This window comes from Medicago truncatula, chromosome 7, assembly GCF_003473485.1.
Source record: "Medicago truncatula cultivar Jemalong A17 chromosome 7, MtrunA17r5.0-ANR, whole genome shotgun sequence".
In the NCBI taxonomy this organism is placed as follows: Eukaryota; Viridiplantae; Streptophyta; class Magnoliopsida; order Fabales; family Fabaceae; genus Medicago; species Medicago truncatula.
In genome coordinates, this window is record NC_053048.1 from 219,422 (window position 1) to 231,642 (window position 12,221).

Genomic DNA, 12,221 nt, shown 5'->3' on the forward strand with positions numbered 1-12,221 from the left:
TGTAACTAGTTAGAGTTCATTTTGATTGAGTAAGAGTTTTTTTTTTTTTTTTTGTGTGTTAATGAAAATGAACTAATCACACCAATTTATAGAAGTTTATGTGCGTTGTAGACCACAAAAACTATCAATGCATTATAAACCACATAAAATCTTATGTTTTACTAGTTCAAACTTTAATTCAAACTTGTTATTTATGTATTTTACATTTTCAAATTATAGAATTTGAATTGTACTAAACACATTAATACATCAGGTTTCAAACACACCTAATTTTTTTCTTTTGATGCATGTTTCCGATTCTATAGTCTGATCGTGTAAAATGTGGAAAATATATGTTTGAATTATAGAATCCTCAGCCAAACACGAGAAAATGTAGCTTCTACACACGTATGAACCTGTATTTTAACAAAATATTACAAATTAAACATAACACCATAACACAAAATATATCACTAATTTAACAAATGAAATATACCGTAGTATCCAAACATTCATAATATCGAAATTATCCTGAAATACACATGAAACCGTCCAAAAAATACAAATAAATACAACATATGTAATGAAAAAAAGTCCTACTGCATCGCACGGGCCCTTCCTGCCCTCCTCCTTCAGTACAAGAAGGCTCCTTGAGCCTTTATGTAGATCTAGTGCACAACATCTTAAACCAGTATGCTCTTATGTACGTTCCCACTGTCTAGTATCCTAGCTATCAAGGATCTGATGTGTGTGTATGGTGGTTTTGCAATGTGATTTCCCACCTTTTTGTCGTGATTTCTACATGTGCCTCATCTTAAACTCACCTCAGAGATTCTCCTTCAGGTTTGATCCCAGACCATGCAAGCTCTGCATATGATCAATCAAGAGTGTATGCATATGTCTTTAAATGGGTGTTTATCACGGTGATGGACGTAAGGCGTGAAGAAAGCATCTATAGGCAGCAACGGATCAAGATGATATTATATACACGCTTTTGTCTGACAAGATGGTGGGTTCTAACAAGAAAAATAGATACTCCTTGATGGCGTGCTGTTTGTGCAAATCTCTACCCAATAAATCACCCTTTGCATCACTTGCCACTGCTTCATGCAAATGTCAAATGAACTCACACTCTAGAGTCTAGGAAATAAAACTGGGCATAATTCCCTTTAGTCTTATCTCTTTCTTAGTTAGCCTCTTTCTGGTTAGCTCAATCAGCTCCACCGTCATCTTGGCCACCTCAGGTTTTCTAAGGGGGTATGTGATACAAAATTAGCAAGTGTTCTAACTTATATCAAAGTAATAAATAAATTCGTATCCTCGGAGATTGCCATTTTTATCTGTTTGCAACAGAGCAAGTTACCTGTTTTAGTTGCAGAAATGTTAGTAGCGGTCAGGATTCTTTGAATCCCTTCTACTTATTTGTTGGATTTACGTAACAGTCAAGTTTTATTCATGTTAATTCACGTAAGGGCTCTTTAAGTGATGAATTTGTGGGACGTGATAACCTAATTAGTTGTAGAGATGCATCTGCTGATCGCACGGTGACCATTACGTGTGGGGTCTATACTATATCGGTCGATTAAGGTCTATCCCTCCGCATGTTAAGTTATACCTACTAACCATACGATGATCCTTACGTGTGGGGTTTATCTAACCCATGAGTAATTGAAACATAAACTTAGGGTAGAGTTCCTAGATTTCCAAAGGTATGATGGTCAGTATTCATGAAGGTTCCTCATATTTGAATCTTAGAAGTACATAACATACTCTCTATCTTAGTAGTTGTACAAAGGGAGAACCCTATCAACGTCTACCTTACCAATGGAAGAGAATGGAGTTACTGGGTTGATTTAAGTCGTGAAGTCGTGTTTCCTTAATTACTAACTAGTTACCTCTTGATTTCAGCAGATTCTACTCAATATTAGTTACGTCACCTCCTAAGTACTTACTAATAGGGTCTACTAACTTTCGGTTTCTTTTCACTAGTTACTAATCAAATACTTCATATATAGAAAGGCATAAATATCAAGATATAAGCGTCAATATTAGATCATGTCACTACCTAAGTGCCTAAACTAGGGTTCACTCCGGAGGAGACAAATCTTACGCACGACAGTAAAACTAAATAACGAATATAAAATAACTGAATAAATACTATAAATTAAATAAATATCCAACAAATAAAATAGAGGCTCATTTTGAAATCTAGCCTAAAACGATTTAGTTAACCATGGTAACAAAAAACTAATTACAAAAGAAATAAAACTTACCCTATAAATACTTGGAAAGAGGAGAGAGAAACTCCTCTTGAAAGCTCCTAAAATCCGCCTTCCTTTTCAATTGTTCCAGTTCTGAACGAGAAATAATGAATGAGGAAGGCAGTATTTATAGGTAAATTTTTCACATGGACTTGGGCTAAAAACGCGGGCTGTCTTCCACAAAAAGTTACAAATTATGACTTTTTCGCAAGTAACTGGCCGTCAAGTGCCTACATGCATGTGTAACACTCCTATTTCTATTAAAACAATTAAACATGCGAATAATACATTTATTCAAGAAATAGAGGCTACGCCATCATTCAAAATTCAAAACCAAAGATTCAAACACGCATGCATATATAATATCAACAGTCACAGCGGAATATAAACCAGAGTAATCCAAATATACATGGCATGAATCAATAATTACATCAACATAGATGCATCTCAAAATCCCAACATACGGGTAATCTCCAAACATAACAAAAGTCCAAAATAAAAGGTAATCTAGACCGACATCACGAAGCCTAGATCGGAGCCGACTAAACTCTAAACACCGATATCGGAGAAAGATCCCAATATCCAACCAAGCAGAAAAGACTCACCAAGCAACTATCCCTGCACAACGTCTACCCATCCATACAGACAGGTAGGCGGTCAAAACCACTGGGGTAAGTATTACATCATCATAATCCAAATAACAGTTAACATGAATATTTCAATTTAATCATCATGCACTTGATCAATAATAATATTCTCATACATATACTTACATCAAACCCCAATATCTCACATCAATAATCAACAATCGCATGTGTCATGAACGAATATCAATTCACAATTATTCATACACAATAACCAATCACATACATCAATAAGACTCATGTCATGATATGCACCTATCAACACATATATGCATGTGGTACCAAATCACCTCAAGGTCGTCACCCATATCCAGACCACCAAGGGTCTCTGCAAGGTCTAAAGCCCAAAATCTAGATCACTAAGGATCTCTGCAAGACCGAAGTCCACAAACTAGATCACAAATGATCTCTGCAAGGCCGGAGCCCAATAATGAATAAAACATCATATAAACTCTCAACACGGCTATGATGCATGGACATGTACAAGGACTCGATAATGCGACAACAATCCACAATTTTCACCACAATATATAGGACAACACCCAATTATATTGTTCATCTCCACATCATTTGCATTATCAAGAAAACATGTCCATACACAATTAAATCATAGCATTCATCATCACCACATCAACATAATCATCAATAATCAACAATGTTATTCAACATCAACTATCACATATAGTTTCACCAATTCAAACATTTCTTACATCCTAAGTAAGATAACATACCCATCTCATGATAAATATCATATCCAAAATACAATCATCCATTCATACAACTTCACTTAGTCATACAAGAATAGTAACCTCAGTTCATAAGACAATTGGCTCAAGAAACATTTCTGACCAAAAACCGTGTCAAGTGGCAAACGGCCAACATTGACAATTCCCAAGACCAAACAACATAGACAAGTTGAAAGTTCTCAAACAACCTTAATCAATCATGTATTCATGAATTTAAGTTGCCTCTGGACCATTAAACATTAATCCAAGAACAACTTAAGTTCGTATGAAAAACCCCAATTCACAACCTTCCACATTCCCACCCGAAATATTCTTACATGATTAAGATGTTTGACACTCTTATAAGTTTTACCTAAGTCTATATGAACTGTAGATTCAACTTATAAGTTCCAATGTTTACAAAGGTTTGTTTTCGACAAAAGTCTAAAGTTCCAAAACTTCCGAAATTAAGACTCAAATAAAGAATTTCAAGTTTAGGCAAGCCAATCATTGTTCCAGTAGGTTTTAGGGGATTAACAGTAGTTAAACATGTTTAAAGGATCATTTCACAAAGCTCGGATTGACCCCCAAAGACCCGGAACAAAAGATTAAAATGGCTGAAACGGGAGCTGCTCGCTTAAGCGACCACCTGGTTCGCTTAAGCGAACGAGTTACAGTAGCAAACCCACTTGCACCCTTTCTGGTCGCTCACCAGTTCGCTTAAGCGACCACATGTTCCCTTAAGCGACCGAGTTCCAGTAGCAACCAGAATCTTCGCTTACCAGCAAGCTAACTGGTCGCTTAAGTGACCTACCCAGAAAAATCAGTATGAATGTTCGCTTACCAGGTCGCTTAAGCGAACCTCTAAGCGAACGTTCACAGTTTTGCAGAAAATGTTACGGGTTTGGACCCCCTTTCACCCAAAATCCCCAATTTTGATCCCTCATTGCCCAAATGTGTTTCCATAACATGTTTATAGGTCAACATGACTAGAAAGACTCACAAAGACTCAATCAAACTTGAAAACACTTGACAATTGGACCAATTCACCATTTTCATCAAAACACCAACAACATCTCATTTCTCCATAACAAAATCATGAATTATGCAACCCAAGCCATGAATTATCATTAACAACATGACTTAACAACAACAATTGATCATGAAACTTTTCACAATTCATCAACAACAAAGCATAATTCACCAATTGAGCATATTTTCAACACATACCCATTTTCATACACTTTGAACATGTAATTCAACTAACACAATTCAATTATTTATAACTTCATACATCTAAACATGTCATCATAATTAGAGCACGAATTTCATCATTTATGAACAATTAATCAATTCATCCAATTAAGCACTTTTTATACAAATAATTGAAAATTGCAATAAGTGATTATGATGAATTCTAACCCCCTTACCTTAGTAGGTTAATCTCTCTAGCTTAGGCTTCAATTTTGCTCCTAGCTCTTCTCCCAACCCTTGATTCTTCAAGTCCTCTTCTCTCTACCCTTTTCTCCTCTTGCTCCCACTTTCTCTCTCTATTCTCTCAAAATATCTTATGAAGGAAAGTGTGAGGAAATTCTCATAAGAGTAGGTTTATATAGTGTGTCTCACAATTGGTCCTAACCCTCAAATTAATGGACTTAACCCATTTCTATTCACATCTCAAATGTTTCTACACTCTAACCGGTAATTCACTAATAACGGTAAAATATCACTAACGGTCACTAAACGCAAAAATCTTAATTTTACTCTAGTAACTTAGTAAAACAACGGTTCCCACTAACACTAAAAGTAACTCTCACCAAAACTTATAATTTTACCCGTTCTCACAAAATGACCAAAATACCCCTAAGTCCAAAACGACTAAAATACCCTTCCAACACGGAAACCCATGAAAATGCACCCAATGATGAATAATCACACACAAGCACATAAAACACATAATAAAAGTAATTAAAATAAATCTAGCTAAAAATCGAGTTGTTACAGCATGCGCCAGGCGCATGTGCCTTGCATGTTAGGCTCCTGGAACCCCAAACCATGGGCTTTGGGTGCTTCTTAAACTGACTCTAGGCACCTAGCGTCCCATCTTGTGCGCCAGGGAGCTTTTGAGTGCGTTCCGGGTGTTGAAATGCTTGTTTCTTTGCCTTTTTAGGTATTTGCTTCTATGTAAATTGTCTTGGAACTTGGGAACATAATTCCTCCATTTGAAAAGTCTTCCGAGGTCTTCTTGAATCTTCTTTCTTCATCTTACCAAGGACCACATGAATCTTCGGATGTCTTTGTTTTGCCGATTTGCATGATTTGTTCGTGAATTACATAAAAAACATCCTACAATTGCTATGTTTCGGGAAGAACATAATTACATACTCAAATATAGAAAACATTATAAATTCCCGAAATCATAGGCAATTGCTCTAATACTCATCCGTTTTGCTGGTAAAACCTACTAAAAATGACTGAAAACATGTTAAGAATAACATAAGATGCATGTCATAACACTCCAAACTTAAACTGTTGCTTGTCCTCAAGTAACGAAATAAAAACACAATTTATTTTTTGCATTTTTTTCAGGAAAAACATACATTTCCGTAGTTATGCTCAGAGCATCATCCATCACATCCACATCATTGAATAAGTTACCTTGTTACACTCAAGCGTAACAGACTTGGAGAAGATAGCTCATACACTCAACCACACTCTTTTCCATGATACACGAATGTATCTCTTAAATTTAGTAGGATTGGTCACGACATTTGCCCACTTCAGTCGTCACATGGATGTGTCTTGCTGTACATTTGAGATAGTTCTAAACATACAGTCAAAATTAAATTATCTAAATATTTTGAGGTCTTTCAGGGTTATACGTCACATGGATGTCCCTTCCTTTTTCTTTTCAACATAATTTCAAACTCATTTGTTAATCCAAACTTCTCTAGTCATCGTGAGCTTAGTTCAGTTGGTAAGGACAACACATTAATATATGCAAGGTCCGGGGTTCAAACCCCGACCACCACCAAAAAAGAAAATCCAAACTTCTTTATAGTAATATCATATGCTTATGGCTTGCATGAAAAGAAGGACGTGTTTAGCAAGGGCAACAAAGAATTCTGCTCTTTACCCAACACTTTTTGCTTGCTCCCAACTAAAAGACCAAAATGCCCATACGTGAGTTGTAACATCCCGTTTTCCCAACATAAAAATTTCATAAATCAATCAGAGTAAAACACCTTAAACGGAATGTTACACTTCTTTTCTTAAAAATCACAAATGGAATAATTAAATAATTATCCTTCAAATTTTCAACAACGTAATAATTAAAACTTTGCAGCGGGATTAATTCAACAACAATAAAAGCTTCAACAACATGTTCCAAAATTGATACATAAAGGAATGATAACTTAGCAACAATTTCCCATCCCGTTACGTATCAGAGCCCTAAGACACTTGAGCCACCACTCCTACTAATCTTTATTACCTGCAAGTTACTCATACGAAGAGCAACATTTCCAAGCAGAAGGGGTGAGATTCACAATCAATAATAATAATATATAATTCATCAAATGCATCCAACAACTTAAACTCCATCAACTAGTAATAATAATTCTTTTAACGACTCACAAACCATATCATGTACTCATCATATCAACAGTCATAACTCGATATCATAAACAACATTATAACAGCATCATTTAACATCATAATCAACATCTTAATCATATTCATATAACATCATACTCATAATTAGTATACAACACGACAACTTCATAATCAATGACATAAACAACGTAACAACATCATTAATTCGTATTAACGTTCTCCACCAAGCACCTTATTAACAACTCATGAATAGAGGACAGCTTAGCAACTATACGTAACATCATCATTTCATAATAATAATTATTCATCAAACATTCCATTAGCAATTCATGAGTAGAAGACAACTTATCAACTTAACATAACCATCATCAAGTACATTTAACAACTCATAGATAACATCGCATAATCATCATCACAACATGCATAATCATCATCATGTAACATCATAACAACCTCATATTCAACACCATAAACAGTCATCATAACATCGTAATCAATATCATAAACATCTTCTCATAATAATATAAACGACACAACATAATCATCACATCATAACAATATAAACAACTACATATATTCAACAATAATGTTCTTACTTCTTTAACTTTAGTAACACTTGCTAATTCAATCAACAACGACGATAACTACAATTATCCAATATATGTATATATTTCATAATCAACAATATCATCAATAATATATATCTAACTCATCAATTAAATCTAACACCCTATCATAATAATAATTCATCAATATATAAGTATATCATCATTAACAACATCAACCAAATGATAATTAAAACCAACAACAACGACTCATGCAACAACTCGACACCACCGCTAAGACTCATGCAAGACATGACAACTCCACTAAGACTCCTCAACAAATGCAACTATGCATGTGGTACCATATCAGAGCCGAAGCCCTCACCGTTATAGAATGGTTAAAGCATTCTTTTTATCAGGACATGAGTCCTCACCGTTAACACCGCTTTGAACAACATAGTGTTCCACCGCTTTGAACGACAAGGCGTTCCAGGACCGAGGTCCTCACCGTTTTTATGCTTATGCAACTGACTCCACTTGTGTATATCTACATACAACTCAACAACATCAACGACAACCACTACTCATCAATGCATATATGTAAATATGACTTCACCTCGACAATCCAATTAATAATACTTCAACCTTTGAAAAGAATTCAGCATCATGTATAATTTATTTAAATATAAATATACATCACAGTCAACAATAATCCGTCATAATTGATCCAACGATTCCAGAAAATACACAATTAATCATAATCAAACTAATGCATCAAGTTCATTCAACATAGTACATGTTCACTTGGTTTCATACTCAATCATCTCCAAATTCACTAAACTCAACAACGGCAACATCAACGACAACGTAGACGACGACGACTGTGCATAAATAATTATAACTTACTCCACAACTTGGTCAACATCTTACGTCTTAGGCCGACACATGCAGCTTAATCAATTTACAACAGCAACATAGGCAGCACATAAACATCTCATATAATCCACATAATGCTTATACAAATATATCTCATTACTCACAACATCAAATCATATTATATCTGACTCACTCAACATCAACAGTACTATAATCAACCTCCATTCCTACCCCAAGGGTCAATTCACAACATGGGTTAAATACTCTTAAACACCTTAATTGCACTCATATTACTTCTAGTTTTGAGCCTTGGAATTATCCCATAAGTTTTGGATTAACTTGGAAAATGTTTTGCTGAATTTTCATAAAATTTCCCTAAGACCTACTTGGAGTATTTTCATCATAACTCCTAAACCAAAATTCATTTTAGAGTCAAACCAAAGCCATTGTAAAGCTAACAGAATTATCTACAACTTTCATGTTTACACCAAAGGCCAATTCAAAACAGAAACGTGTGAAAAAGACACAAGAACGCGAAATAAGAAATGCTGTCAAAAGGCACTTCGCTTAAGCGAACTAGTCTTCGCTTAAGCGAACTACTTACAGTAGCTGTTCGCATACAGCTCGCTTCCGGCTCGCTTAAGCGAACAGTCATCGTTTATGCATAATTTTTCACGGGTTTAAACCATTTTTCACCCCAAAACTCCCAATTTTGATCTCCCAATGCCCAAACATGTTTCCAAAGATTGTTTATAGGTTCATTATACAATTAGACATCTAAAGAAACATAAAACATGCATCAACAGCAACAATTCATCTCATTCTCACAATCTTGCAATTTCCCTCAATTTTTCTCCAACAATCCTAACCTCTCGAAATTCGGATTACAGCAACATTATAATTCATAAAATCGATCTGAATATGAATTCTAAGCATAATTAACATGAATCCTTACTCTTTTCTCCAAAATCAGTATAGAACCCTAATTCCCAATTCTTATTTTTCAAGAACAATTCTAATCAAAACAATTTTCAGAAACCATATATTATAATCATTGAAGGTTAGCCTCACCCTTACCTTAGTTTTGCAGAATGATTACACAACACAATCAGTTCCTAAGCCCTCCTCTCTTGTTCTTGCTCTCCTTCTCCCTTTTCTCCCAAAAGCTAGTTTTCTTACGTTAAAACGTTATGACTGTTTTTCTTTCTTTTTCTAACTCCCAAACTATAACTTCCCTATTTCATTAAACTCCCTTAATTTTTATTAAATCCTAATTAACTCCCACACTCCAAAAATAATTCTATTTCTCCACTTATTCTATTAAATAATGAAAATAACCATTTAATAAAATACACCACACCACAAAATCGACATAAATCATTTAAAATCATATAAAAGACTTTAAATCAACTAAAAATAATTAAATAACAATTAGGGCGTTACATGAGTTAACTCACGCTAGTGTTAAATTTGCGTGAGTTAAGTCACGTTGCATGACTTAAGTCACGCTGTGTGCTGTTTTAAGGCCAGACAGAACCTTATATGTGATCTTTATCAATCGATACAAGAAGAAGTATATTAATAACAATATATAAAGGTAGCTAAGGATTAAGGGACCACATGAAATTCCCATAATTTAGACTTCTTTTCCATTGGAACACAAAGCGAGTCCCTAAAATCCATAATGGAACAAAGACACACAATGAGATTCAATTGATTCAGATGTTTGAATTGACATATGAGGAAGAAATTGATAATAAAGATTCAATCTTTGAAATTATTGATGAACAATCTACCCAAGAATTTGATAAGTGAACAAAAGAAAACATAATTAAATATTCTACAATTTGCAAATTGTGAAAGAGAATTAAAGAGCACCTTGGAGAGAGACCATGGTTGTTTGAATATGGATGGAAGTGGAATGTGTTAATTAACATACAACTAACAGTGTTAATTGTCAGGGTGGTATTTGTTACTTTTAATAAAATTCAAGGGAGGTTTGTGTTTAGTTGAAAACTAGAGGGGTGTTAATGTTGTTTAAAAAAATCAAAGGGGAGGTGAGTGTAATTTCCCCTAATTGTTATGATGTTTTCATGTTTATGTTAGATTTCTTTCTCTTAAATTAGATTTTTTAAGTTTTAGGGTTTTGTTTAAATTTTGATTTTTTTGGCAAGAAATGATATAATGTTACATGTAAATGACTTATATTGCTTAATTGTTTAGATGTTTGCATGTTTAGTTATGAGCTTTAGGGTTTATGTATATTATGCACTCCAAGTGTTTGATGAAATGTTTGAATGAGTTTTTCATTGATTGTTTAATTTCTAACGGTGTAGGTTCGAAACAATGACCGATTTGTTCAGTGTTAGTATACGCTTCAATGGTGGAAATCCTCATATGTTCAAGGTTCGGTACATTAATGTCACGTTAAAAGGTCTCAAGAATCAACTGGATGAAATCAACCAAGGACTCAACCTTGGAGACACAAGAAGGGTGGAATACATTTGGTATGAACGTCTAACGTTGGACGACGGGAGGATAACATTCAGCCGGCTAGAATTAAAGAACGACGACGACGTAAGGAGCATGTTCTCGATTTTTTGGCAGCACATCATGTTCCCGTGGATCGATATATTTGTCACGTTGTTGAGATCGCCTGAAGATATTCTCAACAATTTGATTCTGCTAGAAGATCGTGATTAGGTAGGGAATGCACCTTCCAACTACAACAATTGGCTTACCTCTAAAATTGGATAAGGTCAAACCTGTTAAACAACAACTCTCATGCATTCACCAGGAAGTTGTATGTTTAGGTAGTGTAGTGAATGTAGTGATTTGCAAGCCCCTTTTAAAAGTCAAAAGATTAAGAGAACATAACATGTATTATGCATAATCAACAATATAAGTTATGATATCGAATTCCTTAATATAAGATGAGTGTCACGGAATGCACCTCTAAGAGGTTCCTTTTAGTTTGATCGTGCTCCTCTGTCAATTGAAACTTGTCAATTTGCAAGACAGTAAGATTAAACTCAAAGGAACCTCTTGGAATGCATTCATTTTTGTGATGACTTGTCTTATATGAGGGAATTCGATGTGATAACATATATAATTGATTTTGTAGAATACATGTGTTGTGTTCTCTTTATTCTTTTGACTTAAGTTGCAAATCTTTACTCGAATGTAATGTAATGATACCACATATTTATGAAAATGTAATGTAACGTAGTTGAAATTAAAACTAAATACAATTGTGTATTTTCTGAATTGATTATGTGTACTTGTGACTTTATTTTTTACATTTATTTTTTGAATTGGTTTTGAATTTATTTAATATTTTTTTATCTAATTTATTAAATACGCAACTTTGCTCGAATTCGTTAAATACGCAACTCTTTTTGAATTTATTAAATACACAAATTTTATCAAATTTATTCAATACGCAACTTTACTCAAATTCGCTAAATACGCAACTTTATTCGAATTCGCTATATATGCAACTTTATTCGAATTTATTAAATACGCTGCTTTATTTGAATTTATTTAATACACAAATTTTATCGAATTTTTTCAATA